The following is a 17,935-nucleotide window of genomic DNA, read 5'->3' as shown; positions in this document are numbered from 1 at the left end:
GGGCGAGGTGGCGGGCACCTGTAGTCCCAGCTACTCGGGAGGCTGAGGCAGGAGAATGGCGTGAACCCAGGAGGCGGAGCTTGCAGTGAGCCGAGATTGCGCCACTGCACTCCAGTCTGGGCGACAGAGCGAGACTCCGCCTCAAAAAAAAAAAAAAAAAAAAAAAAAAAAAAAAAAGCTCCAAAATGATCTCCTTTGACTCCAGGTCTCACATCCACATCACGCTGATGTAAGAGGTGGGTTCCCATGGTCTTGGGCAGCTCCACCCTTGTTGCTTTGCAGGGGACAACCTCCTTCCCGGCTGCTTTCATGGGCTGGCATTGAGCATCTGTGTCTTTTCCAGGCGCACAGTGCAAGTTGTCGGTGGATTTACCATTCTGGGGTCTAAAGGTCGGTGGCCCTCTTCTCACAGCTCCATGAAGCAGTGCCCTAGCAGGGACTCTGTGTGGGGTCTCCCACGCTATGTTTCCTTTCTGCCCTGCCCCAGCAGAGGTTCTCCATGAGGGCCCCGCCCCTGCAGCAAACTTTTGCCAGGGCATCCAGGTGTTTCCATACATCTTCTGAAATCTAGGCGGAGGTTCCCAAACTTCAATTCTTGACTTCTGTGTACCTGCACACTCAACACCATGTGGAAGCTGCTAAGGCTTGGGGCATCCACCCTCTGAAGCCACAGCCCGAGCTGTATGTTGGCCCCTTTAAGCCATAGCTGGAGTGGCTGGGATACAGGGCACCAAGTCCCTAGGCTGCACACAGCATGGGGACCCTGAGCTCAGCCCATGAAACCACCTTTGCCTTCTGGGCCTCTGGGCCTATGATGCTGCCGGGAAGTTCTCTGACATGGCATGAAGACATTGTCCCCATGTTCTTGGGGATTAACATTAGGCTCCTTGCTACTTATGCAAATTTGCAGCTGGCTTGAAGTTATCCCCAGAAAATGGGATTTTCTTTTCTATCACATAGTTAGCCTGCAAATGTTTTAAACTTTTGTGCTCTGCTTCCCTTATAAAACTGAATGCCAGCTGGGCATGGTGGCTCACGCCTATGATCCAAGCACTTTGGGAGGCCGAGGTGGGCGGATCGTGAGGTCAGGAGATAGAGACCATCCTGGCTAACATGGTGAAACCCCATCTCTACTGAAAATATAAAAAATTAGCTGGGCTTGGTGGCAGGCACCTGTAGTCCCAGCTACTCAGGAGGCTGAGGCAGGAGAATGACGTGAACCCGGGAGGCAGAGCTTGCAGTGAGCTGAGATCGCACCACTACACTCCAGCCCTGGGCAACAGCGCAAAACTGTCTCAAAAAAAAGAGAAAGCCATTAACAGCATGCAAGTCTTGAATGCTTTGCTGCTTAGAAATTTCTTCTGCCAGATACCCTAAATCATCTCTCTCAAGTTCAAAGTTCCACAAATCTCTAGGGCAGGGGCAAAATGCTGCCAGTCTCTTTGCTAAAACATAACAAAAGTCACCTTTGCTGCAGTTCCCTTCAAGTTCCTCATCTTCATCTGAGACCACCTTATCTGAATTTTATTGTCTATATTGCTATCAGCATTTTGGGCAAAGCCTTTCAACAAGTCTCTAGGAAGTTCCAAACTTTTCCACATTTTCCTGTCTTCTGAGCCCTCCAAAGTGTTCCAACCTCTGCCTGTTACCCAGTTCCAAAGTCGCTTCCACATTTTCGGGTATCTTTTCAGCAATGCCCCACTCTGCTGGGACCAATTTACTGTATTAGTTTGTTTTCATGCTGCTGATAAAGACATACTGGAGACTAGGAACAAAAAGAGGTTTAATTGGACTTACAGTTCCACCTGACTGAGGAGGCCTCGGAATCATGGCGGGAGGCAAAAGACACTGCTTACATGGTGACGGCAAGAGAAAAAATGAGGAAGAAGCAAAAGCGGAAACCCCTGAAAAACCCATCAGATCTCATGAGACTTATTCACTATCATGAGAACAGCATGGGAAAAACTGGCCCCCATGATTCAGTTACCTCCTGGGTCCTTCCTACAACATGTGGGAATTCTGGGAGATACCACTTAAGTTGAGATTTTGGTGCAGACACAGCCCCAAACTATATCAAATCATTAGTACTGTTTGAACATGCTCTTTTTCTGAGCTTCTTATTGCTGTAGGTGAAAGCAAGTTTTACTCCTTATAAGCTAAAATTTAGTCATATACAGTACCTAGTTTGTTAGCAGTGTTTAAAATATAAAAAGCACACACAGGTATAAAATACAATGTTCCATAGCACATAAGCCGAAAAGCTCATAATTTAAAAAATCCAGTGTTTTAAGTAGATATATTCATTTAGCAAGCATTTTCATGAATTTTCTGTGAATATAAGGGTGAAAAGTTACTATCCCTGTTGTCGTGTAAACTGACAATTACAGTGCTATGGGATATTTGTATTATTGGGGATATGGACTAAAGTATGCACTTTAGTGTCAGATTTGGGCCTAGATACCTCCCCTGCCTTCTGTTAGCTGTATCACCTTGAATAACACTTTTAACCCTCCTAAACCTCAGCTTGCAGATGATAATAGTACCTACCTTCTGGTGGTTGTGGAGGAAATTATTCAAGATACTGCATATAGGCCGGGCGTGGTGGCTCACGCCTGTAATCCCAGCACTTTGGGAGGCCAAGGTGGGTGGATCATGAGGTCAAGAGATCAAGACCATCCTGGCCAACATGGTGAAACTTCATCTCTACTAAAAATACAAAAAGTAGCCAGGCGTGGTGGTGTACACCTGTAGTCCCAGCTACTCGGGAGGCTGAGGGAGGAGAATCGCTTGAACCTGGGAGGCAGAGTTTGCAGTGAGCCGAGATCGTGCCACTGCACTCCAGCCTGGTGACAGAGCAAGACTCCATCTCAAAAAAATAAAAAATAAAAAAAAATAAATAAAGATATTGCATATAAAATACCTGGCAGAATACTTGATGGAAAACAAATGTTCAAAACATATTAGCTATTGTTATTGTGACATTAATAAGGAAAGGAGTCTCTAAGTATGTCTTGGGCAGTCAAGGAAGACATTGCAAAAGAGGTAGGTAGCATTCGAAGTGACACTCAAGAAATGAGAATAGGGCCGGGCATGGTGGCTCATGCCTGTAATCCCAGCACTTTGGAAGGTTGAGGCAGGAAGCACTTGAGCCCAGGAGGTCAAGGCTGCAATGAGCCGTGTTGGTGCCACTGCACTTCAGCCTTGGTGACAGAGTGAGAACCTGTCTCAAAAGAAAGAGAGAGAGAGAGAAAGATAGAAAGAGGGAGAGAGAGAAACAAGGAAGGAAGGAGGGAGGGAGGGACAGGAAGGAAGGAGGGAGGGAGGGAGGAAGGGAGGGAGGGAGGAAGGAAGGGAGGGAAGGAGGAAGGAAGGGAGGGAGGGAGGGAGGGAGGGAGTAGGAGTAGGAGTGTTTCAGAAACAGTAACAAAACAGCATCCACTCAAGGGTAGAATTGGAAGAAGTGATAGCATGTTCCAGGATTTTGTGAATCAGGATTTCTGGAGCATAAGAACCTGGTCAGGCACCAGATCATGAGAGACCTTGTTATCCAGGAGAAGGCATTTTAAGTTCATACTCTGTACTAGTCATCTCCTAAGTGGAACTTTTTTTAGATAGCTAGTTTAGACAGTTTATTGAGATTCATTAAGAAAGTGTTGAATTTCTGTTGGTTTTTTTCCTTATCTTGTTATAATTTGTCTTATAATATTCATATTATACATGTAATATATTTATAAGGCATTAAATATTAGTATTGTAAGTACATGTATATAATTTGAACGTGATATTCAACCAGTATACAGTTGTGGCCCAATAATTGTTTTGATGGCTGGTGTTCTAATCAGTAATGGCATGTTGGCATCTGTTCAGGTTGATTGTTGCCTTGTTGCCTGGCCCTACCAGTTATTAACACTTTTTTGTGGGGGATGGAGTCTCACTGTCGCCCAGGCTAGAGTGCAGTTGCGCAGTCTCAGCTCTCTGCAACCTCCACCTTTTGGGTTCAAGCAATTCTCATGTCTCAGCCTCCATAGTAGCTGGGACTACAGGCGCCTGCCACCATGCCTGGCTAATTTTTGTATTTTTAGTAGAGATGGGGTTTTGCCATGTTGGTCAGGCTGGTCTTGATCGCCTGACCTCAGATCATCCGCCTGCCTCAGCCTCCCAAAGTGTTGGGATTACAGGCGTGAGCCACCATGCCCGGCCTTATTAACACATTTCAGTCTTACTCCTGTAAGTGTACCAGAGTGGCACTGTGTACTTATATTTTGTCACTGATCATCGGCCTGCTGACTACTCTTCTGGAAGACAGGGAGCCATTGCAGAATTTTGGGCAAGAGAGTGAAATGATTAAAAGTCACGTGTTAGAATTCATGGAATCATCCTGAGGGCTAAGTTAGCATTGAGAAAGGCTATAGGAGGAGCTATCACTTCCAGATTTGTTTAAGTGTAAGCGTATAGATCATAGTTCAGTCATGGGTATCACCCATCTTGATGGAAGACTTGTGAAAGAAGAACATGATTAGTTTTAACTTTTTCAGGATTGATAAATAGAAAAGATACAAGTTAAATTCTGAAAAAAACCTTGCATCACACCATATAATGATATAGTTACAAAAATAAAATACAGAGACAAAAATTAAAGACTCTTCTTTCAAAATATTCTGAGAAAAAAGGAAAGTAGGTATGTTTAGGAAAATATTTAATGTTAATATTAAATATTTAACCTTAATATTTAAATATTGAGTATTTAAATACTTAATACTAATGGAAAATGACAAAGGCACATACGAAGGGGTTTACTTGCAGGATTCTTTATCAAGTAACTCCCAGCTACATCGTCCCTCTTCCACAGTGGAAATGGTGGGGGAGACAGAACATATCATCAGTCTGCAAAGAGATGCCCCTCCCTCTCTTTGTTCTTTGTTTTCCTGTATGATGTTCTAGTTATTTAATAATGTGTCTCTTTTGTACTTTGGATCCTGAATGACCCCAGCTGAAGTTTCTTCCCTTCTTCCAGGCTTGTTTGATACTTAGATATTAAGTATTTAAGTATTAAATATTAAATAATATGGGTAATATTTAATCTTAATTCTAATGACCTGAATGGCACAGACACTGTGCTCTTGGAGCAGATGTCCAGACATTGGCCTGTGTGCCATGCCGGTCCTGTGCAGATCATCTGAACATCAGCCTGGAGAGAAAATGAATAAATACATTTTTAATAATTATTTATTTGAGGATCTTAAAGAGTTGTTAGCTATTTGGGTCTACTACCAGCCTCCCCCATTTTAAATCATTTACATTTGCCTTCTTTCTTTTTTTTTTTTCGAGACAGGATCTTGCTCTGTCGCCCATGCTGGAGTGCAGTGGCACGATCTTGGCTCACTGTAACCTCTGCCTTCCAGGTTCAAGCAATTCTCTTGTTTCAGCCTCCCAAGTAGCTGGGATTACAGGTGTGCACCACCAAACCCAGCCAATTTTGTATTTTTAGTAGAGACAAGGTTTCTCCATGTTGGCCCAGGTGGTTTCAAACACCTAGCCTCAAGTGATCTGCCCGCCTTGGCCTCCAAAAGTGCTGGGATTATAGACATGAGCCACTGTGCCTGGCCCTATTTTTGTCTTTTTCAGTTGTGAATTTTGTAGTCAGAGGAGGAATTAGAAAATAATCTTCTATCATTGTTAATATGTCATCATCATTTGCAACAAATGGAAATTTAATTCTAATTTTGTTAGTTCAGTGAGATAGCATCAAGTATTCCCTTCATTTGGATAGACAGTCAAGAATTTAATAGATACTTGTATGCTCACAGTGGCAAATTTTCAGCGTAGTCATTTTTCTGAACTTTCCAAAATGTTGTCAGAACATGCTCTCATTCACTCTCATTCAGTCTCCTGAAAGTTAACTTCTGTCTCATTTTCTGTGAGATGCTCCATGTTTCCAGTTACACACACAGTCAGCACACTCTTAGATTCTACTAGTCTCCCTGCACACCTTTCAGAACAACATTGCTTTCAGTGGTAAAAATGGAAAGAGAGAGGCCAATGGAGTAATGTGAGGAAAGAAGGAAATGGGTGGGCTCTGGGGGAAATGATCAGTTCCCCAGAAATGATCAGTTCTGGAGAAGGAAGAGGATAGTTCTAAAATTTGGGCATAAAACTAGGAAATCAAACAAACCTGGAAGAAGGGAAGAAACTTCAGCTGGGGTGATTCAGGATCTGGAGCACAAAAGAGACATAATGTTAAATAACTAGAACATCATACACAAAAACAAAGAACAGAGAGAGGGAGGGGCATCTCTTTGCCAAAGGAGAAGAATGTGAAGACCAGGAACAAGCAGGAATGGAGAAAATGACCTGGTCTTTGGATCTCTGTTGCAGATTGATGATAGGCTGTGTCTCCCCCGCCATTTCCGTTGTGGAAGAGGTACTGTGTAGCTGGAAGAAACTTGATAAAGTATCCTACAAGTAAAGCCCTTCGTATGTGCCTTTGCCACTTTCCATTATGTGGATTTTTTTCTGGTGTTAGATGGGGCTTTTTTTCTCTTACTTTTCTCCAAACTTTGTCTTCTGGCTCTTTGTGTTAATCATTTTGCCAACAGGAGGTATAAGATTTGGTTTTGGTTTCCACTTTACACCAGTTTACACTTAAAGGCAAAAATTTAATTCAAGCTTTGGAGAAGGTAGAGAAGGTACAGGCATAGGTGCTTTATCTCAATATAAAAGTTGGGGGCAGAATCTCAGGAGATTGCTCCTGAGCTGTTCTTAGATGTATCACTTTATTAATTCTTATAATAAAGCCAAACTGAATTGATGTTGGCATGTCATGTTCTAACTGGCTTTAATAACTTTTTTCTTTGCCTGGTGGATGGAGATGGTTTTGAGTTATAAAAAAATAAAGAACATGAGCGAAGAAATCCTGGGTTAGCTCAGAGACAGCAGGAGGATTTCTGAGAGAGTGGCAGAGGAAAAAGCAATCCATAGACTTGCCGATGGACACTCATTAAATGTTAATAGGAACTGCATGTGATGAAAGGCAGGCGTCTCTGAATTCATCTTGTAACTATGTCTACAACTGGAGGTGTGTTAATGAAATCAAGGAACGGCATTAAAGAAATTATTTGTTAGGAAGTAGAAGCAAGAGTTTGTTTACTTTCATACTGAAGAGAACACTACCAGCGTTTGTGAACCTCATGCACATGAGAAGTGAGCAGGCTTCCAGCTCAGTGGCAGGTGCAAGGTGTTGTTAGAAACAAAATAACTCTTATACTTGAATAAATTCCCCGGAAGGTTGACATAGTAGGTATGTAAAGCCACGTAGCTGACATCAAGGCCTCTTGCACTTTTGTAATCTCCTTGAGTCACTGGAGCGAGCAGTCCCTGGTGAAATAGGATGTCGCAGTGCTCTGTGCCTTGATAGGGAGTTGCACCTGTGATACCTGAAACCTCCTTACAAACTCCCCCCCACCTCCCACCCCCCACTCCCCCACCACATAGTCCTGGATCATTGGAATGCAGGCGCTGGATTGAAACGTTTATTCATAGCAGATTAAGATTCTAAGTATCTGTGAGGCCTCACTTAGGAGGCTCTTAGAGGATTAATAAAATATTTACAAAATAACCTATGCGATTGCTTCATTTTAAAGATATTTGGCTCTAATCGCAGCATAAATCCTTATTCAAGTGGCTTCTCTGTTCTGTGAAGGAAGTTCTGTACTTGTTCTTCTGGAGAAGCACAAACAGATTCCTGCCATACTTTAATTAAAAACATGGAAGTGCCTGGTTTCTCCACACGTGCACATTCTTGTTCTGACACACACACACACACACACACACACACACACACACACACAGCCCCAACAAACAGATCAACAGAGGGATATAAAATGATCATTTTAAACAAAGGCTTATTGATTCAAGTGAGCAGCATTCACATGTAAAATGTTCAGAAAATTTATTCTGTTATTTATGATAAAAAATCTTATCCCTTCATGTTTTACCTATAACCAAGAGAGCCTTAACTGATCAAAGTATAGTTTTTTCTAGTAATTAAAAATGAGTATTGATGTAATTTTAAAAAGTTATCCTTAAAAGTTTATTATGGTACTTACTGTATATTATCTTATCTGCCGTCTTGGTAGATCAAGTTGTACAGTCATATTTCTAGATGTAGGATCAAGATTTCAGTTAATCCTTGGGTTTATGCTGAGGCCACAGGTATCTACTATCTATATGAGCAGCCATTTGTGGAGAGCCTGCCATATGCCTAGAATTCTGTGAGGCCTTTCACGAGTACTGCTGTGTCATTTAATTCAATCCTGATAATAACCCTAAAAATCAAGGATTTCTCATCTTGTTTTACACCTGAGAAACTGAGACTCAGGGTAGTCAGTGCAGATCATAGTAAGTAAAAGACTTGGTGTTGAAGCACCACTTTGTGACTCCATGCCTCATATAATATAGGATTGCATTTTGTTTTGTTCCGGTTTGTTTTTTTTGATAGAATCTCACCCTGTTGCACAGTCTAGAGTGCAAGTGGCATGATCTCCGCTCACTTTGCCTCCCGAGTACAGGCTTGCACCATCACACCTGGCTAATTTTTGTATTTTTAGTAGAGATGGGGTTTCACCATGTTGACCAGGCTGGTCTTGAACTCCTGGCCTCAAACAATCCACCCACCTTGGCCTCCCAAAGTGTTAGGATTACAGGTGTGAGCCACTGTGCCCAGCCTTATTTTATTTTGATTTTTTCTCTATTCCGTTTTACCTCCACTTATTTCCAAGAAGGGAGAATTTGAGGGTTGTTAGAACCAGAGTTTAATCCTTTTTTCCTGATGGTCAATGCTTTGTAATAACAGTGATCTTTTACTGAATTTCCCTTCAATGATGTACTGTTGCTCTTGTTACCTTGCAGCCTTTTAAATTATGAGTTCTCTATATTATAACTTAAAGTTCGTACTTTGATAATTGTTATCAACTTTAATAAAATATGTATTAGATGACTTAAAATTTACCAGAAATCTGTATTAAAATAGTCTTTAAGGCAAACAAAAAATTACCTGGCAACAGTCTGTTCACTTGCACGTGCACTCTCCCTCTCTAGGTAATAAGATGGAAATATTTTTACCCCTTTCATTTTCTTTCTCAAAGCCCTTTCAGAAAGGGATAATGTAGCTGGCAGCTGTGGCCATAGGAAGTCTGTGCAATCCGTGGTTTATATACATGAAAAATATATGCCAAAATATATGCATTTGCTATGATTTTGTTGTTGTTGTTGTTGATGATGATAAGGTGCATAAGCCCCAACTTTCCGCTTGACTAACTTGTGATTAATTGGGATGTCTTTGTTCTCTCCAATGTTAGATCTAAAAACCAGCCTCTGTCTTCACTGTATGGCAGTGCAGCTGCTGTGTGCATGCTGTTTTCTTTGTTGCTATGTGTGTGGGTGCCTCGGGCCCAAGTCCTGAGTCCCCATTCTCCTGCCGTGCATTGCTTGTGTTTCTGTGGAGAATTGTAATGTTCTTGGATCAGGGACTTTTACAAATAGGTGTGTTCTTCGAAGTTGGCTTGGAGTGATCAAAGACCACCATGTTTCATTTTGCCCAGAGCCTTCGAATCCTACCCCCCACCCTCAGTAAAATCCTTTGCAGAGAGCTTTACCCTAAAGACACAGAAAACAAATGCAACACCTGTGACCTAAGAGCATTACTTACAAAGGCCTGGAAACTCCCTGAATGCTGTTTATAAAGCATACCCTCAGTTGTGTTTCTTGTTTCTTCTCTAGCTATATGTGAGCATGAAACTCTTTTGCAGAGATGGAGGAAGATCATGCTATAGGAGAACGTGATTGCACACGTTAGAACGCATGCTAGGACACAGGCCGATTCATGACACTGAATTCTGACTCATCCTAAGGGAGAGGAAATGCATGTATATGGGTATATTTTGGCTTCTATTTAAGTCTATAATTGTTTTTTTTCCCCCCTTAAATAAGGATTTCTTCTTGATTAGTGGTGTTATTCTCAAGAGACTGTAAGGTTTCGGTACTTGCCTCACCCTTGTGAAGGGGAAAGAATGTGTTTTCTTTTGCCATATCCCTCCTCAACAGGGGTGCTCTTATTAAAACCAGGAAACTAAACAGAAGGACGGTGCATGTATTTGCTCATTGTTCTCTCCTCACGCTGGACTTGAGCTGAAATGTAGTTTCAGGGCTTCATGTGTGCACTGAGTCATCGATGGAGTAATTAAGTGGGGTAAATGCATATGAAGTGCTTATTCCCTTGGGGCCCGGCACATAGTGAGTGCTCAGTAAACAGTAGTTATTACTTTTCACTGGAGCCAAATGTATATCACACCTCCCTGTCTGTAATACGTATTTGTGATAGCCCATTAGTAAATCTGAAGGTCAGTGTCTTTCCTTGCCATAGGGCTTTAGGAAATGTTTTTTGTACACTTCTACATGTAGTTGGCGGATTGTTTTCTAAAAATGCCATCTACATTGTTTTCCTCTTCCTAAATTATCTCATGATTCTAGCAGATTGCTATAAATAAGTAGGATATGTCATATTTGTAGGCCAAGAATTGACAACCCAGTTTCAGACAACAATGAAGATTTTCTACCCTATTTGAATACAAAATCAAAACGAAGTGATTTGTTAACATCCCAATATTGATTTTTGTTATTAGAAGTAAATTCTAGAAGTAAATGTTGAAAAGGACCACACAAACTGCTTTTCCAGCCTCTACTGGACCAGAGGCCTCTTTTGGGAAATGATTAGTTGCATCTTCCAATAAATAACTTTTGATATATTAAATACTAATTTAATGGCTGCTCTCTAAAGGAAATGAAGCTAGCATGGTCCCTTGGCTTCCATGAGCCTTAATCTCATGTATCTGTTATTGCACAGTTTATCATGGTAGGGTTTTTCCCCCTTAGGACAGACTACATTTTCAGTAATGTTATTTTTTTTTTTTTTAACTCAACCTAACTGGACACTGTAGAGGGCACTAATAAATCACACCTCTCTATGGTCAAATAAAGACAGACATTCTACCTCTTTCTCCCACCTACCCACCCATTCCTGGATCGAGCAACAGAGCTGAGCTTAAGGCCACCTAGAGGCACCATTACAGAATCTCTCTTTATGTTGGATGGCTGTGGGGATGCAGATCTGAAACACTAGTGCCTCTGAAACAGCAATGGGAAGGTGTGGAAAAAAGGGTGAGCAGGCCTGAGACTGCCCTCCTTAGAGAGGCCTGCTTGCCAGGTTGGCCCTTGGCTGGCATCTAGGAACTTGGATTTGGGGACTATTCCCACCATTTCCTCACCTGATGAAAGAGTGGCTCATTGCTCCTACACTGTAAATAATATGCTTTATGCTGAACATGCGCTTTCCTTCTGGGAATCTAGAATTTTGGTCCATGCTAGGCAAAGCATGCCTGCGTGACCACTCCCACAAAAACTGTGGGCGCTGAGTCGCAAATGAGTTTCCCTTGTAGATAGCACCTCACACCTGTTGTCACAATTTAATGCTGGAGGAATTACGTGGATCCAATGCGACTCCTCTGGGAGCACCACTGAAGGGTGCACTTGGTTTCCCCTGGAGTGTGCTCCATGCATGTTGCCCTGTGCTGATGTTGCTTTGTATCCCATCACTGTAGTGAGTCTTAGCTGTGCATATGACCACATGCTGAGTCCTGTGAGTCTTGTGATCCTGGGACTAATCTTAGGGACCTGGAGCCCCAACACAGTAGTTAAAACTAACCTACTACATAAGATTCCATATGAGGAGAAAAGTCAGAAATTCAGAAAGTGTGCCTGAAAATTTTTTCTGTTGACACCCCCCTCGTTCCATATGATCTTCTTCCTAAGGACTACTTCATTTTGTCGTTGAGTTTGGTCAGTGAACATGTTTGCAATATAACAATCAGGTAGGCACTTCTTGCATATTTATATATTATTGCAAATTCATTTATTGTTCTCTACTACCACTAGAACTGAGAGATAAAGGAGAGAGATGTAACACAATGTTCATTCTGTCTCTCTCTCTCTCTCCCCACCACATAATATGCACACATTTTCCCTGCTTTCTACTATTGTAATAATCAGAAACCAGTACTAACTATAATTCTTCTTGTTGATAAAGTAAAGTGACAGTTGACTTTCATATGGAAAGTCTTTAGGAGTTAACAAATTAAAATAAAAATTACCTGAAATTAGAGTTAAATTTTTTGATTTTTTTTAAATAATATTCCACCACTGTCCCACTTCTTGGATATTTGTCTAGAATATGACTTTCCCTACTATACCAACAGAGAATTTGCTAGAGTTTTTCATATCTGCCTCCATTTGCAGGGACTCTTTACTTGCTTCCTTATCAGGACAAGAAAGAAGCAGAAGTGCTGCTAGGAAATAACATCCACCAGAGCATTTGGGGAGAGAGTACAGGACAGAGATTGGATGCAGGAGTGGCTGCTGGCCACCAGTGACTTTACCTGCTACTCTTGGCCTGGTGGGACTCAGATTTTGTCTGCAAGTGTTCACCTCACATACACGTTGCCTTTTTGATCTAGTAGGATAACCTTCATGCCTTACTCCGAAGAAAATTGAACATAGAGCAAATAGAACATGTGAATTTATAGGCAATGTCTGTTTCAGACTCCATAAAAACAGATGCTGAAAGGAAGATTAGATGACAAAAATGTTGCCTCCTGACTTGATAGGTAATTACAAATAAAAAATGAAATGTTTTCTACCTTCTTTTCATTAGTGAAATTTTGACCTTAATTTCATGTTAAACTGACATTAAGTCCTTGATAGGTAGTTGTTATTTAATAGTACCTTTTCTTCCTCTAATAGATATGTTGAGTAAAGAACAAAGTCCTCATGTTGATTTAGAAAATCAGCTACCTGTTGATCCTAAACAGTGGCTTGAGCTCTTTTATTGCATTGTAGTTCACAGAGAGAAGCAATTCACTAATTATAAAAGTTAGTACATTTTCAAGATAAGCTTTTTTGTTCCATGGAACCATTATAGCCACAGATTTGGCTATAATACAAATTATTTGGAAATAGCAAATGCTAATAGGTGTGAAAAGTAAAATAAGTGAAAGCCATTTATATTTTATAACTTAGACTTCCTGAAGGTCCTTGTATAATTTTTTTTTTTTTTTTTTTTTTTTGAGACAGTTTTGCTCATCGCCCAGGCTGTACTGCAATGGTGCAATCTTGGCTCACTGCAACCTCCATCTCCTGGGTTCAAGCAATTCTCCTGCCTCAGTCTCCTGAGTAGCTGAGATTACAGGCATGTGCCACCATGCCTCGCTAATTTTTTGTATTATTAGTAGAGACAAGGTTTCACCATGTTGGCTAGGTTGGTCTTAAACTCCTGACCTCCGGTGATCCACCTGGCCTGTAATGTTTCATGCCTGTAATGTGTTGAGATTACAGGCATGAAACATCACACCTGGCCAATATTTCTTTTAAAATACATTTAATATCCATTCACTAACATTGTTTTATTTCTGTGCTTTCCCCTCCTCCCCCATTCTGTGTATTTTCTTTTTGGTATAAGAGCAGAGCTCCATATTAAAAATTAAATGGATATATTCAAAATTAACTAGTCTTTCCTTTCATGTACCTGTGTGTTTATTTTCTCTTAGCCATTTTAGTCTTACCAAGTCTTCTGTAAAAGATGCTCTCTACCACTTTTCCCTCTGCCCCACCTGCAGATGCTGATATATCTCAAACTCTGGCCAGGACTCAACTACATATTGTTTTGGTTAAAGTATTTTAAATGTGCTAATATTCAGTTTCACCATTGGGCAATTCAGTTTTTGCCCACAATTGGGGCAAGTCTGACTCAGACTGCTTGTTTGAATCCTAGCTTCAAACATTACTCGCTTTATGATCTTAAACAACTTTGGCGCACCTCAGTTTTCCCATCTGTAAAGTGGGTTTGATAATAGTATCTCAAGCCTGGGTATAGATGAACATAATACATATATATTACCAGTATCCTACTTGGCTCATTGTCAGGACTCAGCAGTGTGTAGGTACTAGTATTTTTCTTTCATTTTCTTTGCTCTAGCAAGTAGTTACTTTTAATCCCATTTCATATGTGAGTAGACCAAGGCAGACTGTATTGTTTAAAGCCATCTGTTAGCCTGAAAATAGCATTTTAGTTAAAAACAGACCTCTGTGCGTTTATGTGTTCTAGGTTTGGATTTAGTTTTGTTTTGTTTTCAGAATTCAGATAGTTCTTTTTGAGCAACTGATTACATTGATCTGTAGGCCACATCCCTAAAGACATCGTTAGAGTTGAAGTTTTCCTTATAAAATAGATTGAACAGATGCAGGACAGAAATTAGAAATTGCAAGAAGGAGGGGAAGACCAGAAGATAATTCAGGAATTAATAAATATAAAAAGTTATTTGCAGAAGATAACATGAAGGAAGAAAGTATGCACCCACACACATTTATAATTGTAATGGTACGGCCAGGCATGGTAGCTCATGCCTGTGATCCCAGCATTTTGGGAGGCAAAGGCGGGTGGATCACCTGTGGTCAGAAGTTCAAGACCAGCCTAGTCAACATGGTGAAACCCAGTCTCTACTGAATATCCAAAAATTAGCCAGGCATAGTAGTGGGCGCCTATAATCCCAGCTACTTGGGAGGCTGAGGCAGGAGAATTGTGTGAACCTGGGAGGCAGAGGTTACAGTGAGTCAAGATCGTGCCACTGCATTCCAGTCTGGGCAACAGAGCGAGACTCTAAATAATAATAATAATAACTGTAATGATTCATTATTTCTGTGTCTAATAGTAAGCTGGCTCATTTAATTCATTTATTCACTCCATAGGCCTTTACAGAACTGCCAACTGTATGAGAGACAGTGTTGCAGTTTGCTAATTTTTTGTACACTGGGATTTACCTTTGATCAAGAAAATGTACCACATAAAGGTAATCTCATTCCCAAAAGCATTTTCTAAGAGTAATAGGTAACTTACTGGTACTTGCAGGGTAAAAAACAACAAAGATTAAATTTAAAAATATATGCATTTTGCTAAAACTGTCATTCTTAGCTTTTTCTCCACCCCTAGCACACTAGTAATGATGCTGCCACCCTGCACCATTGGTCCTGGGGAACTAGTTTACATTTTTAGGAAAAGCACTTGACCAGGTCAGGCCAGCTAATTCTTGTCCCAAGTCAGCTACTTACACTTTAGCCTCCTGATCTTGAGCAAGATACTTACTTGTTAATTTCCTCCTATGTAAAGACAAAACATAGCACTATATGATTTCTAAGCTGCCTCCCAACTCCTACATTCATACCATTTATAAACTCCATGAGCATTGACTCTTCTTGGCAGTGGGGATATCAAGGACAATAAACCAGAAATAAAGAGACCTACTTGACAGGGAAATATAAGCAGATCACTGAAATACAAGCAGATCACGAAAAGGGCAGGTCATTCTTAATGGAAGTGGGAAGGTAGAAGGAAAAAGGTAGGATAGGAAACATTTCATGGAGAGGTTAGTTTCAGTGGGCTTTGAAGTATGAAAACGGGCTTTCCAGAAAGGCAGAGGGGTGCAGAAGTAGGTGAGATTTTGCAGTGTTCAGGATCATTTATGACAAGTAGGTCTCTGTAGCTGGAGCTTCAGAGGTCTTGGCAGGAGATAATGTTGAAAATGTAGGTTGAGTCTACATTGAGGGGACTTCAGATGCCGGGTAAGAGGATTTATTATTTAATCTGTGTGCAATAGGGAGCCACGAAAGGTTTGCTAAGAAGGGGAGTGAAATATTCCCAACCTTGTTTTTTTGAAATTTGATGAAAGTGTGTAGAAAGTGGATTAAAGTGGGTAGGGAAATCCTGCTGTTTTCTTAATGGCTATCTTCATCTGTTAACTTATACCCAGGTACCTTTTGGCATTTATATTGATCCTTCCAGGATTGCTCCCCTTTCTGTAACCAGCACTGATTTCACCAACTCAGTAAAATCCCATTGGTGCTTACCTTCTTTGAGGTGACACCATGAGTTTATCGCTGTTAATTGTCTCCCCTAAACTTTACACCTTATTTTCCCCAGGCTGCGAAATAGATATATCATTAGCAAAGGTAAAAAGGCAACAAAATCCAGCCTTAAAAGATAAAGAAAGTTAATGATTTAGAAATTCACTTTCCTCAGCCTTATATCCATAGATAGCCTAGATAGTTAAATAAATCAGGCAAGATTTTAACCCTTTATTGGCTGTCACAGTGATGTCTGTCTTAACTGGCATCTCAGTCCCCTTAACTGCAAAGACTAAAAGAAAAGAGTATGACGCTTCCGTTTTTGCCTGCAGCACCTGCTCAGGTGAAGTTGCATAGCTTTCATGCAGGACAGACACTGAGATTACTCTCTGGGGATCAGAACCCAAGGGGTTGTGCTTAGACTCCCTGGGCCAGGCCTGTCAACTTCTGGCTTTCATGTTTCCCTTTCCTTTTGCTGCAGCTGTTTCTTCCAGCCTGTTCAGCAAGTGCACCAAGAGGTACTGTATGGTGTACATGCATGTTTCTACCAAACAGCTTTATCATCAGTGTTACGAGCCTCTCTGTACAAACCCGTGGCTGTCATAAGGCGATTTGATGCAAGCTTTCTGCACGCCCAATTAATTTAGAGTTGAAAGCTATCCTTCAGATTGATGTGGCCCTGTTACTTATGCTTGCCAGTTATCAGCCACCTTGGTGTAATATTTTACATTTGAAAATGTTTTAAGATACTCAATAAATGGCAGTCATCTTAGGAAGCCAGATGTTTCTTTCTGTTCTCATACAAACATTTATTTACCTGATAATCTGCAGAATCATAGATTTCAGATTAAAAACAAATTCTTCTAAATTATCTGCAGTTGATGCAGTCTGTCTTTTTTAAATTATTATTTAAAGATGCTCATTTTGTCCTAATTTTCCTTGTAAATTTTATCAGGCCGATGTGGTCACTGTGATGCAGCAATGGCCTAAACTAATTTCACTGATGTAAACATTATTAAACAATTTCAAATGCAACTTTGGAAACATTGTTTCTGAACCTGTTTAATAATGTTTAAAAATGCATCAATGAAATTGGCTTAGCCTGTGGCCTTTATTACATTATCTGTTCTCAATTACAAAGATTCTGTGTTTTATGTCTGAACTAGTTATAAGTCACCGAAAAAAAATGATCCCAGCTGAAGAGTGTGGCTTATACCTAACCCGTTTAATTTGATTTAAAATTGATGAACCTTGGAAAATACTTCCAGAATGCCATATCAGCTATTAAAATAATAGGAAATGTATTCAGGTCATCATATTGGCATTACAATTTTAGTTAACCCCCCCCACCCCGCCTTTAACTTTCATTCTCATTACTTTTCACCTCCCACTCACCCCATTTCCGTTGTTGTGATTCCACTACTAAATTCCAAGCTATCACTCCAAAATGCAACATAAAACATTAAATATGTTTTTACTAATTGTGATCCACTAAAATTTAAGCTCTGTGCTGAAGCTTTTTTATTTTTGTTTCAGAAGTAGTATTTAAGTGATGACATGCAGTAATTTGTTCATTCTTCTGTCAGTATAATTTACAAGGCAATGGCAGATAAACATAGCAATACAAGATTCATTTACAGTGACACAATGGCAGATACACAGAGCAGAACCCTGCCTATGAGATAAAGTGGACTGAGTGACTTATGCAGTAATTAGGGGATAATTGTCATTAACCTCACAAACAGTAGTTTACCCATATTGTTTAAAAGGCTCCAGGATGCATAATGACAAGGTAATCTGTCAAAGCGCTAGGGGGAAATATTAATAAGATTTGTGCAAGCCTGGATAGAAAATATGCAGAAAGCAGCCACATTAAGCTAATTGGTGGATGAATATACACTTGTAAAAGTGCTTCTAATGGCACGTTTGC

The 17,935-nt window shown here is 40.6% G+C and overlaps 1 protein-coding gene across 1 annotated transcript in view; it reads left to right on the top strand.

Annotated features, from left to right (window-relative positions):
- BNC2 (basonuclin 2) overlaps positions 1 to 17,935 on the top strand; it is a 449,350-nt gene that overhangs the window by 398,278 nt on the left and 33,137 nt on the right. The window lies entirely within an intron of this gene.

The sequence above is a fragment of the Rhinopithecus roxellana genome, chromosome 16, assembly GCF_007565055.1.
Source record: "Rhinopithecus roxellana isolate Shanxi Qingling chromosome 16, ASM756505v1, whole genome shotgun sequence".
NCBI lineage: Eukaryota > Metazoa > Chordata > Mammalia > Primates > Cercopithecidae > Rhinopithecus > Rhinopithecus roxellana.
This window is presented reverse-complemented; position numbering and strand designations above follow the sequence as displayed.